This window comes from Leptopilina heterotoma, unplaced genomic scaffold, assembly GCF_015476425.1.
Source record: "Leptopilina heterotoma isolate Lh14 unplaced genomic scaffold, ASM1547642v1 Lhet_142, whole genome shotgun sequence".
In the NCBI taxonomy this organism is placed as follows: Eukaryota; Metazoa; Arthropoda; class Insecta; order Hymenoptera; family Figitidae; genus Leptopilina; species Leptopilina heterotoma.
This window is the reverse complement of record NW_025110861.1, coordinates 1,180,771-1,194,439: the sequence shown is the minus strand read 5'-3', so window position 1 is coordinate 1,194,439 and position 13,669 is coordinate 1,180,771. Positions and strand designations below refer to the sequence as shown.

The 13,669-nt window shown below is 27.9% G+C and overlaps 1 protein-coding gene across 1 annotated transcript in view; it reads right to left on the bottom strand.

Moving 5' to 3' along the window:
• LOC122498078 (igLON family member 5-like) overlaps positions 1–6,046 on the bottom strand; it is a 222,252-nt gene extending 216,206 nt beyond the window's left edge. The window contains exon 1 of the mRNA XM_043605627.1: positions 5,386–6,046. The gene's annotated coding sequence lies outside the window, so the exon portion shown is untranslated. The remainder of the gene's footprint in view (positions 1–5,385) is intronic.
• Between the last annotated feature and the right edge of the window lie 7,623 nt (positions 6,047–13,669).

The window sequence follows — 13,669 nt, the reverse complement described above, 5'->3', positions numbered from 1 at the left end:
ATATTTCAGTTAAAATTTCTAGAAAATAATTGAATTGAAATTTTGAAAATAATTTTCAATAAGTTACAGTAAGTAGCAATGCTTAAAAATTATTCGATTTTAAAGGATTTAAAATTTGGATTTTTTTAAATCTTCCTATTGAAAAATAATTAAATATTTATTTCAAAACATCTATTTAAGTTCCAAATTATTTTATACAGTTAAAGATATTCAAAAAAATGTATTATAAACATAATTTTGGAGTTTTAAATTATTTTTAGAGTAAACTAAAATATTTTTAGGGCATTTGGAAAAAGTCAAAGTTTTGTCTAAAAATCAGGGAATTCTTTCAATCTTTCATGGAATAATTTATTTTCAGAGTTATTCTTTCTGGCCGGGAAAAATAATTTATGACCGGGAATGGACCAGGAATTTTTTTTTCATGAAAGAAGTGGCCACCCTGAAAAACAATTATTTTTAATTAATTAATTTTACAAAATTTCAATTATTCAAAAGCTTTTGAATTGTATATTTCGAAAATTTAATTAGAAAAATTATTCAAAAATAACTTTTCAATGATTTGTCTATTATACTTTTCACACTAATAAAAATAGAAATAAGTTGCAGTTTATTCTAAAAATATGGTATTTTTCGTAAAATTTGTAAAAAAAAAATTCTAAAAGGTCTCAATTTTTTAATGTAAGTCGATAAAAGTCGCTTTATTTGAAAATAGTGGAAAAAGTCATAATATCCGAGGCCTCGAAACTTTTATTTTTTGAACAATATTATTGCCATTTTTACTTTCCATGTGGAACTGTTGGTAGACTAACGGAAGGACCAACTTTGTAAACAGTTGGTTCAACTGTTTTTTTAGATAATCGGTATACAACATGCAGATTGATAACGCACACCATTCTGTGAATGACACTATTGAACCATCTGTCTGAACAAAAGTTGTACCACCTTTGATAAAAAAATAGTCCTGGCAACCCATGTAAAACCGGTTTTCGAGATGGATTATCAAACAAACGAAAACCGCAATCAAGAAACCAAAATAATTCAAATTGATATTGCGACAATAGCTATACGCTAGACAGGCTGTCAAGTGTAAACTACCTTGCATATTTTTTCGATAACATTCGGAAAAACTAACAACTTCACCGCTTTCCGTAGTGAATTTCAAATTGACCTAATTTATATACAATCCACAAAAGAATTTATTCCTTTTCATACAATGGCTTGACTATTATGGAAGAAGTGTTTAATTGAAAGAAATAATATTTTTTTAAATAAAATACACTGTACTAAAATTTATAAATTCTGTACAGGCGAAAATTCCATTTAATTGGCACAAATAAAATTTGTTTTACATAAATAAATATTTATTTGCTAATATTTATTAGAGATCTGACAAATAAAAGCTTCGCTTGCAAATGGAAAATGTTTCTGGATTCAAATACACGGAAAGAGAATATATATTAAATTTTGTAAAAGTATTTTACAAATTGGGGAAAAAGTGCAACAAAGCGAAATTTTGATATAGAAAATACTAAACTAATTTATTAAAAATTTATTAAAGTTATATTAGAATTTAATTAATATTCTTGATATTTGATATAATTATACTAAATTTCACATAAGTTTTTTTAAAGTTTAGTATTTTTTATATCAAAATTTCGCTTTGTCGCACTTTTTCCCCAATTTGAAAATATTTTTACAAAATTTAATATATATTCTCTCTCCGTGTAAATAAAGACACGAGTCTTGTAGAGACAAAATAATAAATTAACTTATTACTAAATCACTCATACTAAAATCTAGGTGTCCTACAATTTTAAGAGAAGCTTGATATTATTTTGAATTATAGTTCTAAAATTTTAGGCAACTTAAAATTATTACTCTGTCATAAAATTCATATTGTTCCTAAATTTTGAAGCGCTTAGCTATATAAATTTGACCGAAATAATCGTTTGTAAAACTCCAATAAAAGCTTATGTGGTTGTTCCTACAGGATATCCCTACTAAAATTCCTTGAATATCAATATATATATTGTGTTTTCCCGTTCTGGACCATTCAGTTTCAAATATTTTTTTTAAAAAATGCAATATTTTTAAATTAAAAATTTTTCATTAAAAATTTAGGGAACACTAACAATAAGGGTAGGTGGTTACTTTGTCTAAAAAATATATATATCCTTTTTGTCTAAAAAAAAGCGATTTCTAATGAAAACTGTTTTCCAAAAAAAGTTTTTCTAAAAAGTTTGGATTTATAAAAAAAAATTTTCTAAAAAGTTATGATTTCTAATATTTATTTTTCTAAAATATGTATAAAATTCTAAAATTTTAATAAAAGTTAGAAAATTGTGAAAAAATTAAGATTAGGAAATACATAGAAACTATTTTGCTTATTTTCTGCTTCTCAATCACAACTCTGTTTTACTACTACTCTGTTTACAAAATGATAAGTTTCTTTTTGAAAAAGAAGAAAAGTTTTTATAAAATTACTATTTCTTATCACAATTTTGTTAACAAAATTCAGTTCTTCTTTGAAAATAAAAATAATAGTTTGCATCATTTTAATACCAATATTTCTAGAATTAATTTATTTATAAAATATTTTTTTAGAAAATTTTAAATATCTTTAGGCAAAAAATTAAAATTTTGTTAAAAAATTTGCATAATTTCTATATTTTATTATAATTTTTGAAAAAAACCTCAAGTATTTTTTTTAAAGAATTAAAAAATTTTCGTAAATTTTATTTTTTAATCATATAGGTATACCTATTGATCGTCATTACAAAAATTGAATATTGTTGGAAAAATTTTTTTTTTGAAAATTACCTTTATTAGAAGAAAGAAAATTAGAAAATCACCTGCATTAGAAAAAAGATTTTTAGAAATTCACCTTTATTAGAAAGACAATTTTTAGAAAATAAAAAATCAGAAAATACGTTTTACAAAAACTTTACCCCAACCAAGTGTTAATAAGTTGTCATTAAAAAAAGAAATCATTCAAAAAATTTTCATTTTTTTAATATAAAAAACTTATTTGTTTTGCAAATCAAAATTCAGCAGCTTTCTTTTCTTATATTTAAAAAAAAATTAGAAAATTGTTAAAAAATTAAGATTAGAGCATAGAAAATATTTTCCATATTTTCTGTTTCTCAATCGCAATTATCTTCATAAAATTAGGAAATTCTTTTTGAAAAAAAAGAAAAAATTTTGCAAAATGCACATTTCTAATCACAATTTTTTAACAAAATCTGTTTTTTTAAAAAATGGAAATATAATTTGCATCATTTCAGAAAATTTTCAGTTTTTTAAATAAATGAAAAATTTTATAATGTCTAATTTATAATCACAATCATCACAATATTTGTGCAAAATTTTCTGTTTTTTTTTACCTAAATATTTTTCACGATTTTAGAATTCTAGAACTCCCATTTTAAAATTTACGAAATCAATTTTTAAACATTTGGACATTTATCGATTTGGAATCTTATTTTTCTAACTAAAAATCATGAGTTTAAAAAAAAAATGTTTGCAATATTCATATTTCTAATCACGATTTCTTAACAAAGTTCTGTTTTTTTCAAAAAGGAAGTAATTTGCATTATGTCTATTTCTCAATTACAATTTTTTAACAAAGTTTGAAGTTTTTTAGAAATAAAGGAAAACGATTTTTATGAATCACATTTTTTTAGAACATTTAAAATTTCTATTCGAAAAAAAGTAAGAGAATTTTCATAATTTCTATTTATTAATTACGATTTTTAACGAAATTATTTAGAAAATTTACACAACTTCTATTCATCACAATTTTTTAACGAAATTTAAATTTTTTCTAATAAGTCAAAAAAAAATTTGTATAATTCCAATTTTTTAATCACGATTTAAAAGACAATTCTTTTTTTGCTAATTTGTTTGCAGATTGTAAAGAGGAAGCAAAATGTTCATCTTATGAACATCGCCCATCTTGTTTTATTTGTGTTAAGGAAATAATAATTTAAGGGAAATTAAATTTTGTTTGATTTTGTACATGCAGATGAATTTTGCCGCTGTAGAATCCAAGAATTATTATTATTATTATTATTATTATTATTATTGACATAGTTTAATAATAATATTTACATCAACAAATTATTTGTTTTATTTTATAAGAAATTGAGAATGGTTAATAGGCACTATTGTTAATTATTTATACTGAAATCAGAATTAGAAATGAATTTATAACCAATATTGCTTATGACTTTTTTAACTATAATCATTGGTAGGTAATTACCGTCTAACATGTGGTCTATGACAAAAATTATGAAAAAATAAATAAATTAAATCCAGATAAGATTAAATAAATTCAAATATCAAATTCAACTCGCCATTTAGTTATAAACAATTATGACTTTAATAGAAATTGTCGAATTGCAAATCTTAAACAGGTTGATAATTTTGTATGCAATATAGAATCCTAACAATATCCGAATATTGAGGATTTTCTACGGATGAAACATATCCGAAAACTACCATATCCGTAGGATGTCCCAGGAATTTCCAAAGATATCTTAAGAACATCCTAGGGACATCCAAATTTCCGGATGTGACTAGGATGTCCGTAGGATATCCTTGAATATTCGTTGCTGTTAGGGAATTCAGAAAATTTTAAAAAATCAAGTTGAGTTTCGAAAGGTTTGTACTGTTTCATTAAATTTTTTCATTAAATTTCACAAATCCCGCCAATTTCATTATCCTTAAGTTATTAATAAAAAAAAAGCAGGATTTTGAAAATTTATTGCAAATAAGTTATTAAAAATCGTCTATTAACAACTTTTCTCTATTTTATTTGACATCGGTTTCTATGTCATCATATTAATTAATGTAACTACGAACCACTAATTCATGTTAGTAAAAAGTATTACTGATTTTTAGTCATCTTTCACTAAAATTTCAATAAAAACAAATTAAGACTATTGAAGAAATAACGGAGTAATATTTTACTTAAAGTTTGTAAATATTTTTACTCATACTCATAGCTCACCTTTTAATAATTTAAATCAAGAATCAAGAAGAACGATTCTTTATTGAACATTACTTCTACCGTGACTTTGGAAGTAAGATTTAAGAAAGCTCGTATCACAAACTAAAACTGTATATATACGTTGAGTAGGTAAAGTAAAATTGAAAAATAATAAAATCTAAAGGAAAAGGAAACAATATTTTCCTTTCTCGAATGGATTCATTTATCTTGTTGAGAGAGATTACATAAGATTCTTAGATAAAAGTTTACGTTCCTAGGTGTGTAGGTGAAGTAAACGACAGTCTATAAAGTTTGCTGTTTCAGACTCGCGCACTAAGATTAATTTACTGGAAGAAGAATAGTAGCGGTCAGTTGAAAAAGCGTAATTATCTTACCTTGTTATTTATTGCCCCTACTTGATTTAAATAAGCGAATCCTTATTCAACGACTTTCCAAAAATCAATCACCACAAATCCAGAAACAAACAATTTTCCTAAAAACACGTTTTTCACATAAAGTCTTATGAGTTGTTGCTATTCAATAATTTGCACACTATCAACTATTCATAAATCCCATTCACAAAAATAATCATGAAGTTTATTTTTTAAAAATTGGGTTTAAATGTATTTTTTAAATTTTATGAAAATAATGTTAAATTATTTCGTTAATCCCAGAGATATAACACTCTTCATTAACAAAAAACGGATCTTTTGGAAAAATTGGTTTCAGCACATAAATATTTTATAAACATTGTTTTTTTTAGAAAAAAAATTTTTTTTTGAGTTATATTTTTTGCATTGTACACTAGAGAATTATTCCAGCATTCATGCAGTTAGATGACGATTGGAAATTTAATAAATCTTTTCAAACATAAATCATTGTTTTTAAAGGACATTTAAGAAAAAATTGTTCATTGAGTAAAACTGTTTTAATTCACAAACTGTTGTTTAGAAAGCGCATGCGAACACTTTTCGGCGGTTATACTGTATATTAAAGGATAGCGATCCCATGTGCGCGTATAGCACGGCGTAGTAACAGAAAGAGACTAACCCTCGAGAGCAGTTCTGCACCCCTGGACGTCGCGCATGCTCTCTTATCTTAAGAAACTCACCCTCTCCTGCACCGCATAGACTTGAGCTTTTTTTGACAATATCCAACCTGGCTTCTGTACTCTTCCAATTCGGATCGCCACTGCTAAAGTTTGTAAACGAAGAGTAAAACAAGTTGAAACAACAAAAATTTATTTACTTCAACGTTCAAGGAACGTATTTTATCGTGTGCACTTTTATAAGGATTTACCACTTTACGAGATTGGAACAATTGTAACTGCAACATATAATGTTGAACGAAACGAAAGTATTATCTAATGCTCCATTTCTTCATTTATAAGAATAAGTGATATTTTTGTTGACTCTCTTTCGATTTAAAGAAAAGTTTATAGACTTTTAAAAACAAATATATGTCAATATAAACTTATCCACAACAGATCGGAATAGAAACGGATATTATAGGATATACAGACGTACCTAGTCACAGCCTCACAGCTAGAAATTAATATGTCCTCAAGATATCTCAGAATGTCCCTGGGACATATTTTGCGGATATATAATATAACCCAACAAAAAATATCTTTGATGCAAAAAGTTTTTGCAAACATCCAAACAATTAGTGAAATAAAAATTCACCAAGTAAAATTTATAAACTAAAGATTTTAATATTAAATTGTAACAAATATAAAATTTACTTTAATGATTAACATGAGCAGCTAATGTAATCTAGCTATGTAATTAATAAATAATTAATTCGACTTAATAAAAAATTTCTATATTTGAAGCAATTTTAAGATCTTGGCGTCAATATTTTCATTAATTACAAGTTAGAATAACATTTTTTCCAATTTTTAAAAAAATTTTTATTAATTTTTTTTTAATTTTTGGGACTATTTTACTCCATAAACGAAAGGAAGCGAAGGGTTTAAGGGCACGCAAATTTTTTTACATCTTCCTGGCATCGAATGCAACTAAGTTGTGCAATAAAATTTTTCCCCCGAGCCTTTTTTAATTTTTAAAAAATTTTTTATTAATTTTTTTTTAATTTTTGGGACTATTTTACTCCATAAACGAAGGGAAGCGAAGGGTTTAAGGGCACGCAAATTTTTTTACATCTTCCTGGCATCGAATGCAACTAAGTTGTGCAATAAAATTTATCCCCCGAGCCTTTTCCAATTTTTAAAAAAATTTTTATTAATTTTTTTTTAATTTTTGGGACTATTTTACTCCATAAACGAAAGGAAGCGAAGGGTTTAAGGGCACGCAAATTTTTTCACAGCTTACTAGTATCAAATGCAACTTGATTGTTCAATAAAATTTTTCCCCCGAGCCTCTTCCAATTTTTAAGAAATTTTTTAAGAATTTTTTTTTAATTTTTGGGACTATTTTACTCCATAATCGAAGGGAAGCGAAGGGTTTAAGGGCACGCAAATTTTTTTACATCTTCCTGGCATCGAATGCAACTTGATTGTTCAATAAAATTTTTCCCCCGAGCCTCTTCCAATTTTTAAGAAATTTTTTAAGAATTTTTTTTTAATTTTTGGGACTATTTTACTCCATAATCGAAGGGAAGCGAAGGGTTTAAGGGCACGCAAATTTTTTTACATCTTCCTGGCATCGAATGCAACTAAGTTGTGCAATAAAATTTTTCCCCCGAGCCTTTTCCAATTTTTAAAAAACTTTTTATTAATTTTTTTTTTAATTTTTGGGACAATTTACTTTATAAACGAAGGGAAGCGAAGGCTTTAAGGGCACGCAAATTTTTTCACAGCTTACTAATATTAAATGCAACTAAGTTGTGCAATAAAATTTTTCCCCCGAGCCTTTTCCAATTTTTAAAAAATTTTTTATTAATTTTTTTTTTAATTTTTGGGCCAATTTACTTTATAGACGAAGGGAAGCGAAGGGTTTAAGGGCACGCAAATTTTTTTACATCTTTCTGGCATCGAATGCAACTAAGTTGTGCAATAAAATTTTTCCCCTGAGCCTTTTCCAATTTTTAAAAAACTTTTTATTAATTTTTTTTTTAATTTTTGGGACAATTTACTTTATAAACGAAGGGAAGCGAAGGCTTTAAGGGCACGCAAATTTTTTCACAGCTTACTAATATTAAATGCAACTAAGTTGTGCAATAAAATTTTTCCCCCGAGCCTTTTCCAATTTTTAAAAAATTTTTTATTAATTTTTTTTTTAATTTTTGGGCCAATTTACTTTATAGACGAAGGGAAGCGAAGGGTTTAAGGGCACGCAAATTTTTTTACATCTTTCTGGCATCGAATGCAACTAAGTTGTGCAATAAAATTTTTCCCCTGAGCCTTTTCCAATTTTTAAAAAACTTTTTATTAATTTTTTTTTTAATTTTTGGGACAATTTACTTTATAAACGAAGGGAAGCGAAGGGTTTAAGGGCACGCAAATTTTTTTACATCTTCCTGGCATCGAATGCAACTAAGTTGTGCAATAAAATTTTTCCCCCGAGCCTTTTCCAATTTTTAAGAAATTTTTTATTAATTTTTTTTTAAATTTTTGGGCCAATTTACTTTATAAACGAAGGGAAGCGAACGGTTTAAGGGCACGCAAATTTTTTTACATCTTTCTGGCATCGAATGCAACTAAGTTGTGCAATAAAATTTTTCCCCCGAGCCTTTCCAATTTTTAAGAAATTTTTTATTAATTTTTTTTTTAATTTTTGGGACAATTTACTTTATAAACGAAGGGAAGCGAAGGGTTTAAGGGCACGCAAATTTTTTTACATCTTTCTGGCATCGAATGCAACTAAGTTGTGCAATAAAATTTTTCCCCCGAGCCTTTTTCTATTTTTAAGAAATTTTTTTTAATTTTTTGGACCATTTTACCCCATAAACGAGGGGAGCCGAAGGGTGTAGGGGGGCGCATATTTTTTTACAGCTTTCTGGCTGTGAATGCAATTGATTTGTGCAATAAAATTTTTCCCCCGAGCTTTTTTCTATTTTTAAGAAATTTTTTTTAATTTTTGGGACCATTTTACCCCATAAACGAGGGGAGCCGAAGGGTGTAGGGGGGCGCATATTTTTTTACAGCTTCCTGGCTGTGAATGCAATTGATTTGTGCAATAAAATTTTTCCCCCGAGCTTTTTTCTATTTTTAAGAAATTTTTTTTAATTTTTGGGACCATTTTACCCCATAAACGAGGGGAGCCGAAGGGTGTAGGGGGGCGCATATTTTTTTACAGCTTCCTGGCTGTGAATGCAATTGATTTGTGCAATAAAATTTTTCCCCTGAGCTTTTTTCTATTTTTAAGAAATTTTTTTTAATTTTTGGGACCATTTTACCCCATAAACGAGGGGAGCCGAAGGGTGTAGGGGGGCGCAAATTTTTTTACATCTTTCTGGCATCGAATGCAACTAAGTTGTGCAATAAAATTTTTCCCCCGAGCTTTTTTCTATTTTTAAGAAATTTTTTTTAATTTTTTGGACCATTTTACCCCATAAACGAAGGGAACCGAAGAGGGTAGGGGGACAAAAATTTATTTTTAGGTGTTGGTTATCATTTGGGACAATCTCACGTTGAAAAAAATTTACTTTTTTTATTTTTAATTTTTCGTTTTCAAAAACGTTTCGAACTTCAGCCTCATATAACATTATAGACGCCATGATCTTAAAATTGCTTCTAATAGAAATTTTTTATTATGACGAGTAATTGGATCTCATTAGCTGCTTATGTTAATCATTAAATTAAATTTTATATAATTGTTACAATTCAATAATAAAACTTTAGTTGTAAATTTTACTTGGTAAACTTCTATTTCACTAATTGTTTGGACATTTGCAAAAAATTTTACTTGGCGGAACTTTTTGCGTCAAAGATGTTTTTGTTGGGATTGAAATACTTTTTGCATCATTAATAATGTTCCTAGAGTATTTTATGAAACTGTTTAGTACTTCAGGCTCTACGTTTGTCAGAAAAATTTTCATAAAATGAAATACTATTTTTCTAAGTTCAACATTGCCTTAGAAAATGCTAAACATAAAAGCTATTGTGATTTTTCTATAAGTAAAATTCATTTTATTGACAAGTGAGTTCGTAAACTTCGTAGATGTTCATATATCTGTCTTCAACGGCTGAGGTGCTTAAGGCGCAATAATGCTTCAAGCCCAAGGTATCCAAGTTCGATTGCAGCTTAGTAGGGATTTTTTCATTATTTCTGTATAGTTTAAAAAATATATAATTAAACTTTAAAAAAAAATTAATATATAATATTACAGTGTTTCAACTTAGAAAATATTGTTCACTTAAAATGTGTAATTAATAGAGCCTATTTTACTATAGTCAAAATTTCGATTCAGATTAATTTCATTTTCTTACGTTTTATTTTCTAATTTTAAACTAATAATTATAACATTTTTAATATTTCTAATTAATATATGTATTTTATAGTTAATTTTGATTTTGAACTTGAACAGTAGCCCCCAATTTCCCAACATTTTTAAAAATTATAAAAATGCCTTTTTCGGTAAAACTCAAATTTCTTTTAGGTAAGTGATAATTTTAATAAACTGACTATAATAATATATGTTAGGTTATACCTCTAACTGATACGAAAAATTAAAAAAAAATTTGTGTCGGATATTGAGCTAAGAAAAAGTGTGTCCCACAATATCCCAACCTCCCCTACTTAATTTGTTAAAATGAATGGCAGACTATCTGAAGGCTTTTACGCTCCGTCTGGTGTTCCTCAAGGATCTCATTTAGTTCCCCTTCTTTTTATAATTTCGATTAATGCCACTACTGGCTACATTAAACATTGTAATTTTTTATGTTTTGCCGATGTCTTAAAATTGTTTACCAATATCCTATCAATAAATTCAATCTTAGATCTCCAGGAAGACATAGAAGGAATTTAACGTTGGTCTACTATTATTAACAATCTGCCCTTGAATGAAAAAAAATTTTCCGTAATTACAGATTCAACGCGTCAAAAAGATTCGGAAAAGTATTTTCCGGTTTTTGGTAGGTACTAAGATAGTCTAAAATTTTATCTGTGTAATTAAATTATAAAGTAGTTTAATTAGAAGAAAAACATTTTTAAATTAAGTTACCATAAAATTTTTATAATAGTTCATTTTTTTTTTTTATTTTTTCTGATTTTTTTCTCAATTTCTTTTTGGGCACTTTCTTGGAAGGTTTTTTCAAAGTATAAGGTTAGGTGTTGTGTGTATCTAACACTATCTGAGATCAACACTCAAAAATCTCCAGAAATGTAAGAAATATCTGGTAAGGTGCATCTTGCCCCGTGGTACAACCAGTCCCACTCTCCCCTATGATATATCATGCAAATAATTAATTACGAATGAACAAGTGACAAGAAAATTCTGAAATTTTGTTGTGCTTAGTGACTCTTGGGACCTTAAAGGTACCTTGGACTTTGTCACCAAGATTAGATGGGGTACGTTTTCAAAAGAGTATACAAGAATAAAGAAACTAAAAATAATACACAAATAACAATATATATTGAATTCCTGGTATTTTACATTCAGTCTCGATAAAATAAAACCCGAAATCTTTTATTTGGAGCCCTTTACCTTCTACTTCCGGTTTGGCAACAGTTTACTGGCAGAGGAAACATGTCTGAACTACCGGTCTAAGAATTATAAGTCGAATCTACATGTTAACTTTACTTTGTGGTTTGTGCACTATCGTTGGCTATAGTAGAAGCTAACCTGACATACGACACTTAAAGAGGCGAAGTTTTCGCAAAAAGTATTCATAGGAAAATGCCCCTTTTTTCCCATTCTTTATTTAGCACCATAATATGGTTCATTGAAGTGTAAAAAAAGGAACATAGAACGATAACATCAAAAACGACATTTTACCCCTTCTTTGTTAGGGTAAAAGTGAATATTTTTGGAAAATATTTTTTTCTAATGCAAAAATCCGCTTTTAACCCTACCAAACAAAAGTTAAAATTGGTTTTAATGGTAATCGTTCAATGTACCTTATTTTACACTTCAATGAACTTAAAACCTCGATGTAAGTTTTTGTAATTAAATTTAAGTGAGAAAAGTTTTTTACTTCCGTCCGAATTGAAAGCATACGTTTCTCGAATTAATATTATATCGCATTTTTTAATCTGTGCCTGTAATTGAAAGTTTTAATCGGATTACTAAACTAACACTTTTAAAAATTCAGTGAATTGGTTAGAAAAATGCCTGCTATATTGTTAAATGCAAAACAATATTTTTCATACGAATAATTATAAGATCAAATAATATTTTATCTCGAAAATATCACTTTTTGTTTCTTACTTTTAATTACTGATGTTTCCATTCAGCTACTTCTTTTTCTTTTAGCTATACTCTTCCATTTTAATTGTACCGGATTGGTACTTTTATGTATCTTTATAAAGTGCCTCACTGATGATAGAGGCTATTGTTGAAAGTTAAGCCACTCGAAAATGAAGTCGTCAGTCATGTAATCTTGAATAAGAGTATTCCAAATTAACCAGTTAATAGGTAAGTTTGACTACTTAACGACTTGAAATTAAAGAGTCCAGCTGTGTCTCATGTTGTATCTAAGTTTATAGTTTGAAGAGAAGCTCGAGAAGTAGTTATCTTGAACGTTGGAGTTTCGTCAGTCTTACTAATGACCAATTCAACTCCTATAGCTGAAATGGAATGAGGATACTGTGGTTTCCTGGGTCCACTCTTTCTCCGACTACCGATACTTATTTTCAAGACATCTGGTAAACCTCTCGGTAAATGAGGCGTTTGCTTTCATTAAAGAGAACTCAGCGGTGGTTTCAACCCCGCCTTTTCTCTCTCCCTCTCGGGAAACGCGAAAGCAAACTCTCGCCTGTTGTTCGCAATGTCCTAGCGGATCGTTGCAAGAAGAGAAGATCAGGGGAATACTTTTACAAGAATGGGAGTAAATCTATTAGCTACTAATAAAGCTAATCGGTTTTTTGCGAACATGCATTCGAAAAAAATGAAGGATTGCAGAAATTATTTACAGTATCAAATGAACTACATTTGGGGTAATCTATAAGACAAAATATGATAGAGACATCTAAGGATCCCACATAGCACAACATTTCGCAGCAAGTTTGGGGTAAGTTTGCCATAAAAGTTTAGTCATTAACAATACCCTGGATGAGATCAAGCATACTTTTAAATGTTTCTTAATTCGTAAATTAAATCAGGTTTAATATTTTTATTCCAATGATATACGACAATGATTTTCTGCAGATTGTGCCACAAAAACAGCAATAATTTTCCACTCATGTATAAGGTATGAGCTGTCAAAAGATTACAATTTACAAAGTTAGTTTTTTTAATTTACTCTACTTTAATCTCAATTTAAAATGAAATTAAAATTTAATAACTACATTATCTGAGATGAAATATTAATATTAAATGAAGAAACCTGGATGCTCTTAACTAAACAAAATTGCTATTTCCATTTGGTGATATAGTTTGCAGAAACTTTAATAATAATACATCACAACTTTCGCCTCCAATATACATCATATTCTTCATACAAGTGTGAAATACGAACTTAAGTACGAAGCGCAGCATGCATAAATGTACAGATTCTATTCCAGCTACATGTTAAATAACTAACATTAACTTTTACTTTGAAGTTTAAAGTCTTAA